The sequence below is a fragment of the Trichechus manatus genome, unplaced genomic scaffold (genome assembly GCF_000243295.1).
Source record: "Trichechus manatus latirostris isolate Lorelei unplaced genomic scaffold, TriManLat1.0 scaffold00015, whole genome shotgun sequence".
Taxonomy (NCBI): domain Eukaryota; kingdom Metazoa; phylum Chordata; class Mammalia; order Sirenia; family Trichechidae; genus Trichechus; species Trichechus manatus.
Window position 1 is genome coordinate 6,738,059 of NW_004443951.1, and position 15,376 is coordinate 6,753,434.

Consider the following 15,376-nt stretch of genomic DNA (forward strand, 5'->3'; position numbering starts at 1 on the left):
AAAGAATTTTAGAAGTAGCATACAATCAAGGACCAATGGTACTAAAGAAAGACGTTCAAGCTTCACTGAAAGCGTTGGTGAAAAATAAGGCTTCAGAAATTGACAGAATACCAACTGAGACGTTTCAATAAACAGATACAATGCTGGAAGCACTCATTCATCTATGCCAAGAAATTTGGAAGACAGCTACCTCCCAACTGACTGGAAAAGATCTATAGTTGTGCCCATTCCAAAGAAAGGTGATCCAAAAGAATGCAGAAAATTATAGAACAATATAATTAATGTCACACACAAGTAAAATTTTACTGAAGATAATTCAAAAGCAGTTGCAGAAGTACATCAACAGGGAACTGCCAGCAATTCAAGCCAGATTCAGAAGAGGATTGTGGAATGAGGTGTATCATCGCTGATGTCAGATGGATCTTGGCTGGAAGCTGAGAATACCAAAAAGATGTTTACGTTTTATCGACTCTGCAAAGGCATTTGACTTGGGGGATCATAACAAATTATGGATAACTTTGCAAAGAATTGGAATTCCAGAACACTTAATTGTGCTCATGAAGAACCTGCACATACACCAAGAGACAGTCATTCAAACAGAACAAAGGAATACTGCGTGATTTAAAATCAGGAAAGGTGTGCTCAGGGTTGTATCCTTTCACCACGCTTATTCAGTCTGTATGCTGAGCAAATAATCTGAGAAACTGGACTATATGAAGAAGAATGTGGCATTAGGATTGGAGGAAGACTCATTAACAACTTGTGATATGCAGATGACACAACTTTGCTAGCTGAAATTGAAGAGGACTTGAGCACTTACTGCTGCAGCAGATCAAAGACTACAGCCTTCAGTATGGATTACACCTCAACATAAAGAAAACAAAAATCCTCACAAGTGGAATAAGCAATATCATGCTAAACATAGAAAATATTGTAATTATCAAGGATTTCATTTTATGTGGATCCACCATTAACACCCATGGAAGCAGCAGTCAAGAAATCAAATGATGCATCGAATTGGGCAAATCTGCTGCAAAAGACCCTTAAAAGTGTTAAAAAAAAAAAAAAAATCACTTTGAGGACTAAGGTGCGCCTGACCCAAGCCATGGTATATTCAGTCACCTCATATGCATGTGAAACCTAAACAATCAACAAGAAAGATCGAAGAAGAATCAATGCCTTTGAGTTATGGTGTTGGCAAATAATATTGAATATGCCATAAACTGCCAGAAGAATGAGCAAATCTGTCTTCGAACAAGTACAGCCAGAATGCTCCTTAGAAACAAGAACGGGAGACTTTGTCTCCCTTACGTTGGACATGTTATCAGGAGGAACCAGTCCCTGGAAAAGGATATCATGCTTGGTAGAGGGTCAACAAAGTGGAGGGAGACCTTCAATGAGATGGACTGACACAGTGGCTGCAACAATGGGCTCAAACAGAGCTAAGATTGTGAGGAATACACAAGATGGAGCAGTGTTTCTTTCGGTTGTACATAGGGTCGCTATGAGTTGGAACTGACTCAACGGCACCTAACAACAACAAGAGAGCATCATGCTAGACAACATAGGAAATTAGAAGAAATTCACCATATGGGAATCAGGGTTCCTGTTTCAATCTGATCAGTAAGTTGCTTTGTTACTGTGAGCCTCAGTTTCCTCATCTTTAGAATGGGCATGGTCCTAATTGGTGTAGAATTATCTGATATAATGGATATGAAAGTTCTTTAATATCTGAAAAATTGTTATTCATATCATACATGTTCCTTAGTATGATTATTATCTGATTGGTTAAAAGAGCACATAAGAAAGTTTATATGATAATGAAAACAGTATTTCAGTGGTTGCCTAAGGCCAGACAAAGTTAGTTAAGCCCTTATCTGTGTTTGCACAACAAAGTATGCCCCAGCATGCTATATTTTAAAGACATTATTTGTATACATGTGCTTATATACTAGATTATGGGGCAAAATAACATGACTAAGGATGTGTCAAATCAATGGTATAGCCTGAACTAGAACCTAGGGCTTTGACTATTTCTGTACTTTTTCCTCTGTACCATGTAGTCCCCATAAAATTGATTCTAAATGGAATCATGATGCCAGGCCAGTTTGTTTTGATAGGAATGACCCTTTAACATCAGACTAGAGTTTTGTCAAGGAGTTTCCACTTGTTACTCTTACCTGGCCTAGGACCAGCCTGGTTCCCTGACTAATCAGCCTTTTCTTTTGCTGTTGAATTTGATATGGGAGCATATCATGATGTCACTTTTGTATTCTGGTAGCCCCATTCCAAATTCCTCTATATACATTATAGAATTTAGACAGTGTGTGTGTGGCGGGTGTGTATGTAAGAGAGAGAGCTGGCTTTGATAAGCAAGAGAGAGAGTTAAGAGACTCTCTTTCATAGTACTCAGTAGCCATAAGGCCCTAAAATGTAGACCTACACAAGGTACAATTTTCTGTAGGAGACTTAAGTGGGCATCAGTATAACAATTTATTTTGAGAAAGTCCATGTGCTGTCTCAGCTGTACATTATCTTTTATCATCAAGCTCCATAGGAAGCCAAATGATTATTTCAAGCTCATTTGGTTGATTAGTATGACCAAGAGGAATTCAGATGTTATTTCGTCTGGGAAGGGTTGTCCCTTCCCTTCACAAGGATAGCTATACTAATGGGATTGGAGTGTTCTATATGTTCAGTTGCTTTTTGTGGGGTGTGGTGTGCATGTTGGTGCCTATGACTGAGTCTGCATATTCACATGCTTCTAGATTGTGTGTGTGTGTGTGTGTGTGTGTGTGTGTGTGTGTGTGTGTGAGAAAATATATACATATGTCTGGGCTCTTTACCTAAGTTTTATTTTTGGAGATTGCATTTCTTTTCACCTACCTCATCACAAATTGGGCCTTATTCTAAGACTCTGTATAGAGTTGATGCTCAACACATGCCTGCTTACTAATAATTGGCCAACAAAGTACATAGTTTCCAACTGTGGAGAATCTGGCCGTTTCATTCACATCATCATCAACAAACATTTATGCAATAAATAACTACTATATGTCCTAGAAAAGGAGCCCTGGTGGTGCAGTGGTTAAGCACTCGGATGCTAATATAGAGGTCAGTGGTTCGAACCCTATAGCTGCTTCATGTGAGAAAGATGTGGCAGTCTGCTTCCATAAAGATTACAGCTTTATAAATACAATGAGGCAGTTCTGCTTTGTTCTATCGGGTCTCTATGAGTTGGAATGGACTTGACAGCAATGAGTACGTGTCTAGAAAGTATGGGAAACCAGGCAGAGCCAACATGACACTATAGTCAGAAGCACTACACCATCCCTCTACAGCAAAGACCCGAAAAACTAAGTAAAACAGAGACAAACATCAATCCTGGAACCCTAAGTGTCAAATGAAGAGATAACTCAACCAAGCATCAAATGGAATAAGAAACTGACAGAGAACGAGGAGAGATACGAGTGGAGGTCCCCTATCAGCTAATGCAGCACGGATTCAACATCTTGGACTCCTGTCAAAGATCAGCCGACAGGGAATACGGGAAAACAGCTTCACAGAGCTCCCAGCAGGAGACAGCACCCGGTAACCAGTGATACATGCTTTCCCACCGTCCACCCTTCTTACCCCTGCTCAGCCTTCACTGCTTCCCAGAGGGCTCAGTGACTGCAGCCCAGGAGGCGCTGGCTCCGTGCCACGTGGATTCATCCTGCCTACACTGGCCAGATCCTTCAGTGCCATTTCTTTGTTAATAGTGTTGCTTTTTTGGGCTTCTTTTGGTTTCTTGCCCACCTTTAACCTCGTCCCCCTCCTCTCTCTCAAACACCTAGCTCCGTGTGCCATCTTTGCTTCTTCTTGAAAGGCTGTGAAGTGCCACTCAGCTGGGAAACTGCTTCTCTGATCCACGCCACCATGCTGGTGGGATCCCTGGGGCCTTTTTTTGTTTCCTTCTCTTTTTTCCTTTTTGATTTTTCTTTACTTCTCAGTTACTCATCTCTCTCTACTTACCTTCTTTTCCTGTCTCCTGAATGCCTTATGCTATGTGCCATCTCCGCCCCTTCTAGATGGGCTGTATTGCTCAGCTTGGGAGCTACTCCCCTCCTCTCTGCAGCTGCACTGGTGGAATCCCTGGGGGAGTTAATTTCTTTTTTTCTTCTTAATTAATTAATTTGTATTTTATTTACCCTATTTCTTTTTTCCTTACTGTTTTTCATTTCTCAGTTTCTCATTTCTCTCTACTTTCTGTCTTTTCCTGTCTCCTGAATACCTGGAACTGTGTGCCATCTCCACCCCTTCTAGATGGGCTGTGCCCCGAGGCCTGGGAGCCACTTCCCCAGTGTGCGTAGCCTCACTAATGGGATCCCTGGGGGCATTTCTTTAAAAAAAATAATTATTTATTTTCTCTTTTCCTTTTCGTTTTTCTTCATTTCTCAGCTTCTTATCTCTCCACTCCAAAGGCAGGCTCCTTCAGCACTTTTTTTTTTAGGGGGGAAGGCTCCTGTTTCTCTCTTCTCTCTCTCTTCTTTTCCCATACCCATCGTAGCTTCAAACATCACTACCTCCCCCCACCCCCCGCCTGCCAGCACTTTGCACTGAGCATCGCACCCCCGAGCAGCACAGGCACGGCCTACTGGAACCTGCCCTTCACTGACCACCAGCCCGGCCTGTTGGCCCCAGTACATGCCACAAACAACCCATCCCAGCCTCTCTCCTTCAGCTAGGCCTGCTCCGTGGCACCATAGCTGAGCAACTGGCCCTGCCCATTTGGCAAGGAGATGAAAAGTATCATGCCCACAGACAAGCAAACAACAAAGAATGCACAGCCTGCTTGCTCAGACGTAACCAAATAAAACAGAAAAGCAGGACAAAACAAACAAGTCTATAATCAATAAACAAAGAAAATAACTACTGAATGTCCCGAAGTTAGGAGACAAAAATAAAACATATAAAGAAAAGTACAGGATGGTTCCAGTAGGCATCCAAAATAAAACCCCAGATGACTTTACATTAGAAGAAAGGGGACTGGAATTACCTGATATGAAATTTTCCTCTCTAATATTCAGAGTTGTCTAAGAGTTGAAGCAAAAAGCAGACAAAAATGAGGAAAAAATAGACAAATTCATGGAAATACAGACAAAACAATGGGAAAATTCAGGAAAATAATACAGGAACAAAATGCCAAAATAAATTCACAACTAGAAATCATTTTTTAAAAAATTAGATATCGAAAAGATAAACAACAAGATTTCAGAAATGGACAGTGTCATAGAAGGTCTGAGGAGGAGGTTTGAAACAATGGAAGACAGGATCAATGAAATTAAAGACAAAGTCTTGGATATCACTTTGTTTGAGGAAAAATCAGAAAAAAGAACAAAGAAAAATGAAGAGACACTGAGGCTTATGTGGGATACAATCAAAAGCAAAAATTTTTAAGTGATCAGAGTTCCAGAAGAGGAAGAGAAAACAGAAAACAGAGAGGATCATTGAAGAATTGCTGACAGAAAACTTCCTTAATATCATGGAGAGTGAAAAGCTGACCATCCAAGAAGCTCAACCAACCCCATATAGGATAGACCCCAAAAGAAAATCACCAAGGAATAGCATAATCACACTTGCTAAAACCACAGACAAAGAAAGAATCCTGAGAGCAGCTCGAGAAAAATGAAAAGTCACATACAGAGGGGAAACAATAAGACTAAAGCTCTGATTACTCAGCAGAAACCATGCAGGCAAGAAGGAAATGGGATGATGTATATGAAACCTTGAAAGAAAAAAAAAAAATGCCAACCAAGAATAATATATCCTGCAAAACTCTCATTCAAATATGATGATGAAATTAAGACATTTCCAGATAAACAGAAATTAAGGGAATATGGAAAAACCAAACCAAACTTAGAAGACTTATTAAAGAGAGTCCTTCGGCTTAAGAACAAACAACATCAGACAACAGCCTGAATCTAGGATGCAAGATAGCATCAGCCAAATACCAACCTAGGAAATGAACTCTCAAGGACTATTCAAAACCAAAATATTTACAACAGGAAACAAGAGAAGTTAATCTGTAAATGGAAACAACATCAGAACAATAAAAGAGGGAATAAACGGTGTAGGTATAGACCTTTCTAATGGAGAGGAGGGCAAGGCAATACCAAGTAATAATAAATAATACATTAGTTCAAACCTTGGAAGATAAGGGTAAGTTTCAAGGTAACCACAAAGAAAGTTAAAAAGCTTACTAAATCAAAACAAAGAAGAAAAACATACATTCTCAGTAAAAACAAAAGAAATGGAAAAACCCCACAAACAAAAGGAATTCAGCACAGGAGAGTAAGAGGAACAAAGAAAACATCAGCACAACAAAAAACCTACAAAATGACAGCAGTAAATGCATACCTATCAATAATTACACAGAATGTAAATGGGCTAAATGCACCCATAAAGAGACAGAGAGTGAAAGAATGGATTAAAAAACAGGATCCATCAATATGCTGTCTACAAGAGACACACCTTAGGAACAAATAAATAAATTTATTAGAAATCAAAGGATGGAAAAAAATACATCAAGCAAACAGCTACCAAATAAAAGCAGGAGTGGCAATACTAATCTCAGATAAAGTAGACATTAAAATCCACCATAAAAGACAAAGAAGGGCACTATATAATGATTAAAGGGATGATCCATCATGAAGACATAACCATAATAAATATCTATGGACCCAAATGACAGGGCTCTAAAATACATAAAACAAACTCTAACAGCACTAAAAAGAGAAATTGACAGTTCCACATTAATAGTAGGAGACTTCAACACACCACTCTCAGTAAAGGACAGAACATCTAGAAAGTAACTCAACAAAGATTCAGAAGATCTAAAGGACACAATCAGCCAACTTGAACTCATAGACATATATAGAACACTCCACCCAGCAGCTACAAAGTACACATTCTTTTCCAAAACACATGGAATATTCTCTAGGATACACCACATCTTAGGCCACAAAGCAATCTCAACAAGATCCAAAACGTTGAGATAATACAAAGTATCTTCTCTGACCACAACACCATCAAAGTAGAAATTAACAACAGGAAGAGCAAGGGAACTGAGTAAGAACCTGCTTACAAACCACTGGGTAATAGAAGAAGTCAAAGACGAAGTCAAATTCATAGAATCCAATGAGATTGAAAACACATGATACCAAAACCTATGGGACACAGCAAAGGCAGGGCTCAGATGTCAATTTATAGCAATAAACGCACGTATCAAAAAAGAAGAAAGGGACAAAATCAAAACATTATCTACACAACTTGAACAAATACAAAGAGAACAGCAAAAGAAGCTCACAGCCACCAGAAGAAAGAAAATAATAAAGATCAGAGTAGAAATAAATGAAATAGAGAATAGAAAAACAATAGAATCAACAAACCCAAAAGTTGGTTCTTTGAAAGGGTCAACAAAATTGACAAACCAGTGGCCAAACTGACAAAAGAAAAACAGGAGAGGACGTAAATAACCCAAATAAGAAATGAAATGGGCGACATTACAAAAGACCCAACTGAAATAAAAAAGATCATAACAGAATATTATGAAAAACTATACTCTGACAAACTTGTAAACTTAGAGGAAATGTATAAATTTCTAGAAACACACTACCTACCCAAACTAACACAAAATGACATTGAAAATCTGAACAGACCCATAACAAGAGAAGAGACTGAAAAGGTAATTAAAAAAAAAAAACTCCCCCTGCAAAAAAACCCTGGCCCAGATATCTTCACTGGAGAGCTACCAAACATTCACAGAAGAACTTACACCAGTACTTCTCAAACTGTTTCAGAACACAGAAAGGAGGTGATACCTCCAAATTCATTCTATGAAGCCAGCATAACCCTGATACCAAAACCAGGCAAAGACACCACAAAAAAAGAAAATTACAGACTAATAACTCTTATGAATATGGATGCAAAAATTCTCAACAAAATTCTAGCCAATAGAATTCTGTATCATATCAAAAAAATAGTATACCATGACCAAGTATGATTCATACCAGGTATGCAAGGATGATTCAACATTAGACAATCAATCAGCGTAATCCACCACATAAATGACGAAAAGAAAAGAATCACATGATCATCTCAATCGCACAGAAAAGGCATTCAACGAAGTCCAACACCCATTCCTGATAAAAACTCTCAGTAAAATAGGTATAGGAGGAAAATTTCTCAACATAATAAACGGCATCGATACAAAACCAATGGCCAACATCATTCTTAACAGAGAGAGGCTGAAAACATTCCTCTTGAGAACAGGAACAAGACAAGGATGCCCTTTATCACCACTCCTATTTAACATTGTGCTGGAAGTCCTAGCTAGATCAGTAAGGCAAGAAAAAGAAATAAAGGGCATCCAAATTGGTAATGAAGAAGTAAAACTGTCCCTACTTGCAGATGGTATGATACTATACATAGAAAACCCAAAAGACTCCACGAGAAGACTACTGGAACTAATAGAAAGATTTAGCAGAGCAGCAGGATACAAGATAAACATACAAAAATCAGTCGGATTCCTATACACCAATAAGAAGGATGAAAAGGAAATCAGGAAAACAATACCATTTATAATAGCCCCTAAAAAAATAAAATACTTAGGAATAAATCCAACCAGGGATGTAAAAGACCTATACAAAGAAAACTACAAAACACTACTTCAAGAAATCAAAAGAGATCTACATAAATGGAAAACATACCATGCTCATGGATAGGTAGACTCAACATTGTGAAAATGACAATTCTACCCAAAGCAATTTACAAATACAATGCAATCGCAATCCAAATACCAACACTATTCTTTAAAGAGATGGAAAAACTAATCACTAACTTTGTATAGAAAGGGAGGATGCTCTGAATAAGTAAGGCACTACTGAAGAAGAAGAATAAAGTAGGAGGACTCACACTACCTGACCTCAGAACCTACTATACAGCTACAGTAGTCAAAACAGTCTGGTACTGGTACAATGACAGATACATTAACCAATGGAACAGAATTGAGAACCCAGATGTATATCCATCCACCTATAGTCACCTGATCTTTGACAAAGCCCCAAAGTCCATCAAACGTAGAAAAGACAGACTTTTTAACAAATAGTGCTGGCAAAACTGGATGTCCATCTGCAAAAACATGAAACAGGACCCACACCTCACACCATATACAAAAACTAATTCAAAATGGATCAAAGACCTAAATTTAAAACCAAAAACTGTAAAAAATCATAGAAGAAAAAATAGGATTAATGCTAGAGGCCCTAATACATGGAATTAACAAGATACAAACCATAACTAACAACTCACAAACTCCAGAAGATAAGCTAGATAACTGGAATCTTCTAAAAATTAAACACTTATGCTCATCAAAAGACTTCACCAAAAGAGTAAAGAGAGAACCTATAGACTGGGAAAAAATTTCGGCTATTACAAATCTAACAAAGGTCTAATCTCTAAAATCTACAGGAAAGTCCAACACTTCTACCAAAAAAAAAAAAAAAGATAAATAATCCAATTAAGAAATGGGCAAAGGAAATGAATGGACACTTCACCAAAGAAGACATTCAAGCACTAACAGACATATGAGGAAATGCTCGCGACCACTAGCCATTAGGGAAATGCAAATCAAAACCACAATGAGATACCATCTCACCCCAGCATTACTGGCAATAATCAAAAAAACAGAAAATAGCAAATGTTGGAGAGGCTGTGAGGAGATCGAAACTCTTATGCACTGCTGGTGGGAATACAAAATGGTACAACCATTTTGGAAAGCAATATGGCACTTCCTTAGAAAGCTAGAAATAAAAATACCATATGATCCAGCAATCCGACTCATAGGAATATATCCCAGAGAAATAAGAGCCATTACACGAATAGACAAATGCACACCCATGTTCATTGCAGCATTGTTCGCAATAACAAAAAGATGGAAACAACCTAGATGCCCATCAACAGATGAATGGATAAACAAACTATGCACATACACACAATGGAGTACTACGCAATGATAAAGAGCAATGATAATCCTGCGAAGCATCTCACAACATGGGTGAATCTGGAAGGCATTTTGCTGAGTGAAGTAAGTCAATCACAAAAGGACAAATATTGTGTGAGACCACTATAAAAACTCATGAAAAGGTTTACACACAAAAAGAAACAATCTTTGATGGTTACCAGGGAGGGGAGGAGTGGGGATGGAAAAACAGTAAATAGACAATAGATAAGTGGTAAAGGATAAGACAGTATAGATACTGGGGAAGCCAGCACAACTTGTAGAAGCCAAGGTCATGGAACTCCATAGACACTTCCAAACTCCCTGAGGGACCGAATTACTGGGCTGAGGGCTGTGGGGACCATGGTCTCGGGGAACATCTAGCTCAACTGGCATAACATAGTTTATAAAGAAAATGTTCTACATTCTACTTTGGTGAGTAGCATCTGGGGTCTTAAAAGCTTGTGAGTGGCCATCTAAGATACTCCACTGGTCTCACCCTGTCTGGAGCAAGGTAGAATGAAGAAAACTAAAGACACAAGGGAAAGATTAGTCCAAAGGACTAATGGACCACAACTACTATAGCCTCCACCAGACTGAGTCCAGCACAACTAGATGGTGCCCAGCTACCACCACTGACTGCTCTGACAGGGATCATAATAGAGAGTCCTGGACGGGGCTGGAGAAAAATGTAGAATGAAATGCTAACTCACAAAAAAAGACTAGGCTTACTGGCCTGACAGAGACTGGAGAAACCTGAGAGTATGGCCCCCAGATACCCTTTTAGCTCAGTAATGACGTCTCTCCTGAGGTTCACACTTCATTCAGTAGTCCCATAAAACAAAACAAGACTAAAGGGGCACACCAGCCTAGGTGCAAAAAACCAGAAGGCAGGAGGGGACAGGAAAGCTGGTAACACGGAACCCAAGGTCAAGAAGGGAGTATTGACATGTCATGGGGTTGTTAACCAATGTAGTAAAACAGTATGTGTAGTAACTGTTTAATGAGAACCTAGTTTGTTCTATAAACCTTCATCTAAAGTACAATAAAAAAAAAAAAGGAAGTATGGGAAACCAAGTCCATGATCTGTTTTTCTCCTTCATTACACTATGCCCTCATAGAGTGATGATGTACACATTTGTATATGTAGGAAAAATCTTCTGCTAAAGAAAAGTTAATGACTCTTACCCAAGTGATTTAGATCAGGATTGAAACTAGACATAACATCCATGACTTCTCAGTCATCACTGTGCCATCTATTTAGGTAACATCTCATCTTTCTCTCAGGTAGCTTGGAGCGCTTCCTCTGCAACCACTTATTTAGTATCCTGACAGATCCATGAGTAAAGGTCTGTCTTTTTTTTTTGTTTTTGATCCTGATTTTTGAATTTAAGACAGCCCGGTGACTTTTCAGTTCAACTCTGATAATTCCCTGTGGACCCTGTCCAGTTGATGGATATACTTTAGTCTCACTTTATATAGTAGATCAATTAAGTAAGGTTTTCCTATCACTAGTTTTAGTGATACAGTCATAGCATATGAGAGCTGGAAAGCACCTTAGAGAACGCCTATTCCAGTGTCCTTGTCACAACTCCTGTCATCACTCGTAATGATTTCAACATTCAATATTCTAATATCCTGACCTCACAGTTCTTTGATTTCCACCCACCTCAGCAACTCTATCCATTGTCATACCTTAGATCTTATCAATTATTACGTGTTTCATTGAATCCAATATGCCATTAATAGTAAGTTGCATTTTATTTTTCAGAAATGATAAAATATGAAAAAAATACAATAACTTCCAAACATCTCAATTTAAAGTATGTCATTCTCTGGCCACTTTCTCCTGTATTTTCAGTACATCCCCTGCATGCACACACTCGAACCATTGGCCCTAATAATTTTTAAATGCCCCTCACCCTCCTTATATCATCATTTCCTGCCTTATCCAGAGTATAGTCCATGGTTTATTTTTATATTCCTTCCCCGGTATACACCTTCAGCTACCTTACCCTTTTCTCCCTGTGTCATACTTCTTAGAAAAATACCAGCTCTGGATAAATCCAACAATATCCGGATAAAATTTTTCAGTTGTACCTGAGTAGATGAATGTGCCTGGAGAAAAACACAGAGCCATGATTTTTGATTTCTCTTTAAGTGACCTCAGACCTCAAGTGAGCCCATACTATATTTGCCAATCCAATTTACTCTTTCATTCATTGAGAGGATAATTTTATACCATTTCCTCTCTCTTCAAACTTCTAACATTTCTACTGCCCTCCTCTTCCTTAATTGATGACTATAGTGGCTTAAGGGATCCAAATAAATGTCACCCTTTCTTCCCACCTAAGTTCAGAACTCTGAAGAGAAAAGACACAGGAGTCACCACCTGGAGATAAATGATATCATCTTCATAGCTGAGAAGGAAAATATTGCTTTTATTCTCAGATCATTGGGCTTCAGTCGCAGGTAGCCCTAGAAAGCTTCAGGCATACATCCTGCCAAGAGACAGAGTATTCATAGTATGGAGGGGCAGAGTAGAATATATACCCTCTATATTATCAAACATGCTTATTTCCTTCTCCACAATTCATCAATCAAAAATGACCTTCCTCTACATCTAAGGAGGAGTAAATGGATACTCCAAGTGAGGCCATGAGTAGTAAATATGAAGCCAGAGTGAAGGAACTTACCTTCCAAAATGACTTTTCTTTATATTTCATTGAAAATATAGAATTAGTCCCTAGAGAACGCTCTAACCAGAAAATCTATTTACTGCAACTTTTCCTTCCTTATATTTCATTGTAAAAAAAATATATATATAGCACATTTGCCAATTCAACATTTTTTATGTGTATAATTCAGTGACATCAGTTAGATGAATCATGCTGTGCAATCATCACCAATATTCATTGCCACATTATCCATCACCATAAACAGGAATTCAATGCTTCCTAAACCATGCTTTCCTCTCTCCCCCTCCCTCCAACCTTTGGCAATCAACCATTAATAAACTGGTCTCTATATATTTGCCTATTCTAGGTATTTCATGTAAGTGAGGTCATACTATATTTGTCCTTTTGTGGCTGACTCCCTTCACTCAGTATCATGTTTTCAAGGTCCGTCCATGTTTTAGCATGTATCAAAACTTCATTTCTCTTTATGGATGAGCAATATTCCATTGTATGTATACACCACATTTTGTTTATCTAGTCATTTATGGATGGATATTTAGGTTGTTTGTACCTTTTGGCTGTTGTGGATAGTGCTACAATGAGCATTAGTGTATATGTGTCTATTTGCATTGCTGCTTTCATGTCTTTCGGGTATATACTTAGGAGTGGGATCTATACCTCACTCATATATGAAAAAACAAACTCAAGATGAATCAAAAACCTAAATCTAAGAGGTACTACCATAAAACTCTTAGAAGAAAAGATAGGGTTAATGCTTTGGGACTTGGTCTTCAACAATGGATTTTTAGGTATGACACAGAGAGCAGAAACAACAAAAGAAAAAATAGATAAATGGTATCTCATGAAAATGAAAACCTTTGCACATCAAACGACTTTATCAAATTGAAGAAACATCCTACGGACTGGGAAAAAATATTGGGGAACCATATAATGGATGTTGTTGTTGTTGTTGTTGTTAGGTGCCTTCAGTCAGTTCTGACTCAGGAATGCTATGTACAACAGAACGAAACACTACCTGGTCCTGCAAAAACTTCACAATCATTACTATGTTTGAGCCCATTGTTGCAGCCACTGGGTCAATTCATCACGTTGAGGGTCTTTCTCTCTTTCCCTGACCCTCTGCTTTACCAAGCATGATGTCCTTCTGCAGGGACTGGTCCCTCCTGATAACATGTCCAAAGTACATGAGATGAATTCTCGCCAGCCTGGCTTCCAAGGAGCATTCTGGCTGAATTTCTTCCAAAACAGGTTTGTTCATTCTTCTGGCAGCCATGTTATGTTCAGTATTCTTCGCCAACACAATTCAGAGGCATCAATTCTTCTTTGGTCTCCCTTATTCATTTTCTAGTTTTCGCATGCATATGAGGCAATTGAAAATACCGTGGCTTGGGTCGGGCGCACGTTAGTCCTCAAAATGACATCTGTGCTTTTTAACACGTTAAAGTGGTCTTTCATCATTTGATTTTCTTGACTGCTGCCTCTGTGGGCATTGACTGTGGATCTAAGTAAAATGAAATTCTTGACAAGATCAGTAGTTTTTCTGTTTATTATGATGTTGCTTATTGATCCAGTTGTGAGGATTTTTGTTTTCTTTACATAGAGGTGTAATCCATACTGAAGGCTGTAATCTTTGTTCTTAATCAGTAAGTGCTTCAAGTCCTCTTTGCTTTCAGCAATCAAGATTGTGTCATCTGCATATCACAGGTTCTTAAAGAGTCTTCCTCCAATCCTGATGCTGTATTCTTCGTATAGTCTAGCGTCTTGGATTATTTGCTCAGCATACAGATTGAATAAGAATGGTGAAAAGATACAACCCTGACACACATCATTTCTGATCTAAACCACACTGTATCCCCTTGTTAGAATGACTGTCTTTTGGTCTATGTACAGATTCCACATGAGCACAATTAAGTATTCTGGAATTCCCTTTCTTCACAGTGTTATCCATAATTTATTATGATCTACACAGTCAAGTACCTTTGCATAGCCAAGAAAAAACAGTTAAACATCTTTCTCGTATTCTCTGCTTTCAGCCAAGAGCCGTCTGACATCAGCAGTGATATCCCTTGTTTCATGTCCTCTTTTGAATCTGGCTTGAATGTCTGGCAGTTCCCTGTCGATATACTGCTGCAACCATTCTTGAATGCTCTTCAGCAAAATTTTACCTGTGTGTGATATTAATGATATTTTTCAATAATTTCTGCATGCTGTTGGATTACCTTTCTTTGGAATGGGCACAAATATGGATCTCTGCCAGTCGGTTGGCCATGTAGCTGTCTTCCAGATTTCTTAGCATAGATGAGTGAATGCTTTCAGTGTTGCATCCTTTGTTTGAAACAGCTCAGTTGGTATTCTGTCAATTCCTGAGCCTTGTTTTTCTCCAATGCCTTCAGTGCAGCTTGGAATTCTTCCTTCAATGTCATCGATTCTTGATCATATGCTACCTCCAGAAATAGTTGAACATCAACAGATTCTTTTTGGTAGAATGACTCTGTGTATTTTTCCATCTTTCCTTCCTTTTTTTTTTTTTTCTTTATTTTCTTGTACTTTAAGTGAAAGTTTACAATTCAAGTCAGTCTCTCATACAAAAATTTATACATACATTGTTATGTGACCCTAATTGTTCTCCCTATACTGT

General features: G+C 38.4%; 1 protein-coding gene across 2 annotated transcripts in view; it reads left to right on the forward strand.

Moving 5' to 3' along the window:
• AGBL4 (AGBL carboxypeptidase 4) overlaps positions 1–15,376 on the forward strand; it is a 1,625,978-nt gene that overhangs the window by 889,882 nt on the left and 720,720 nt on the right. The gene's annotated exons all lie outside the window — the stretch shown is intronic.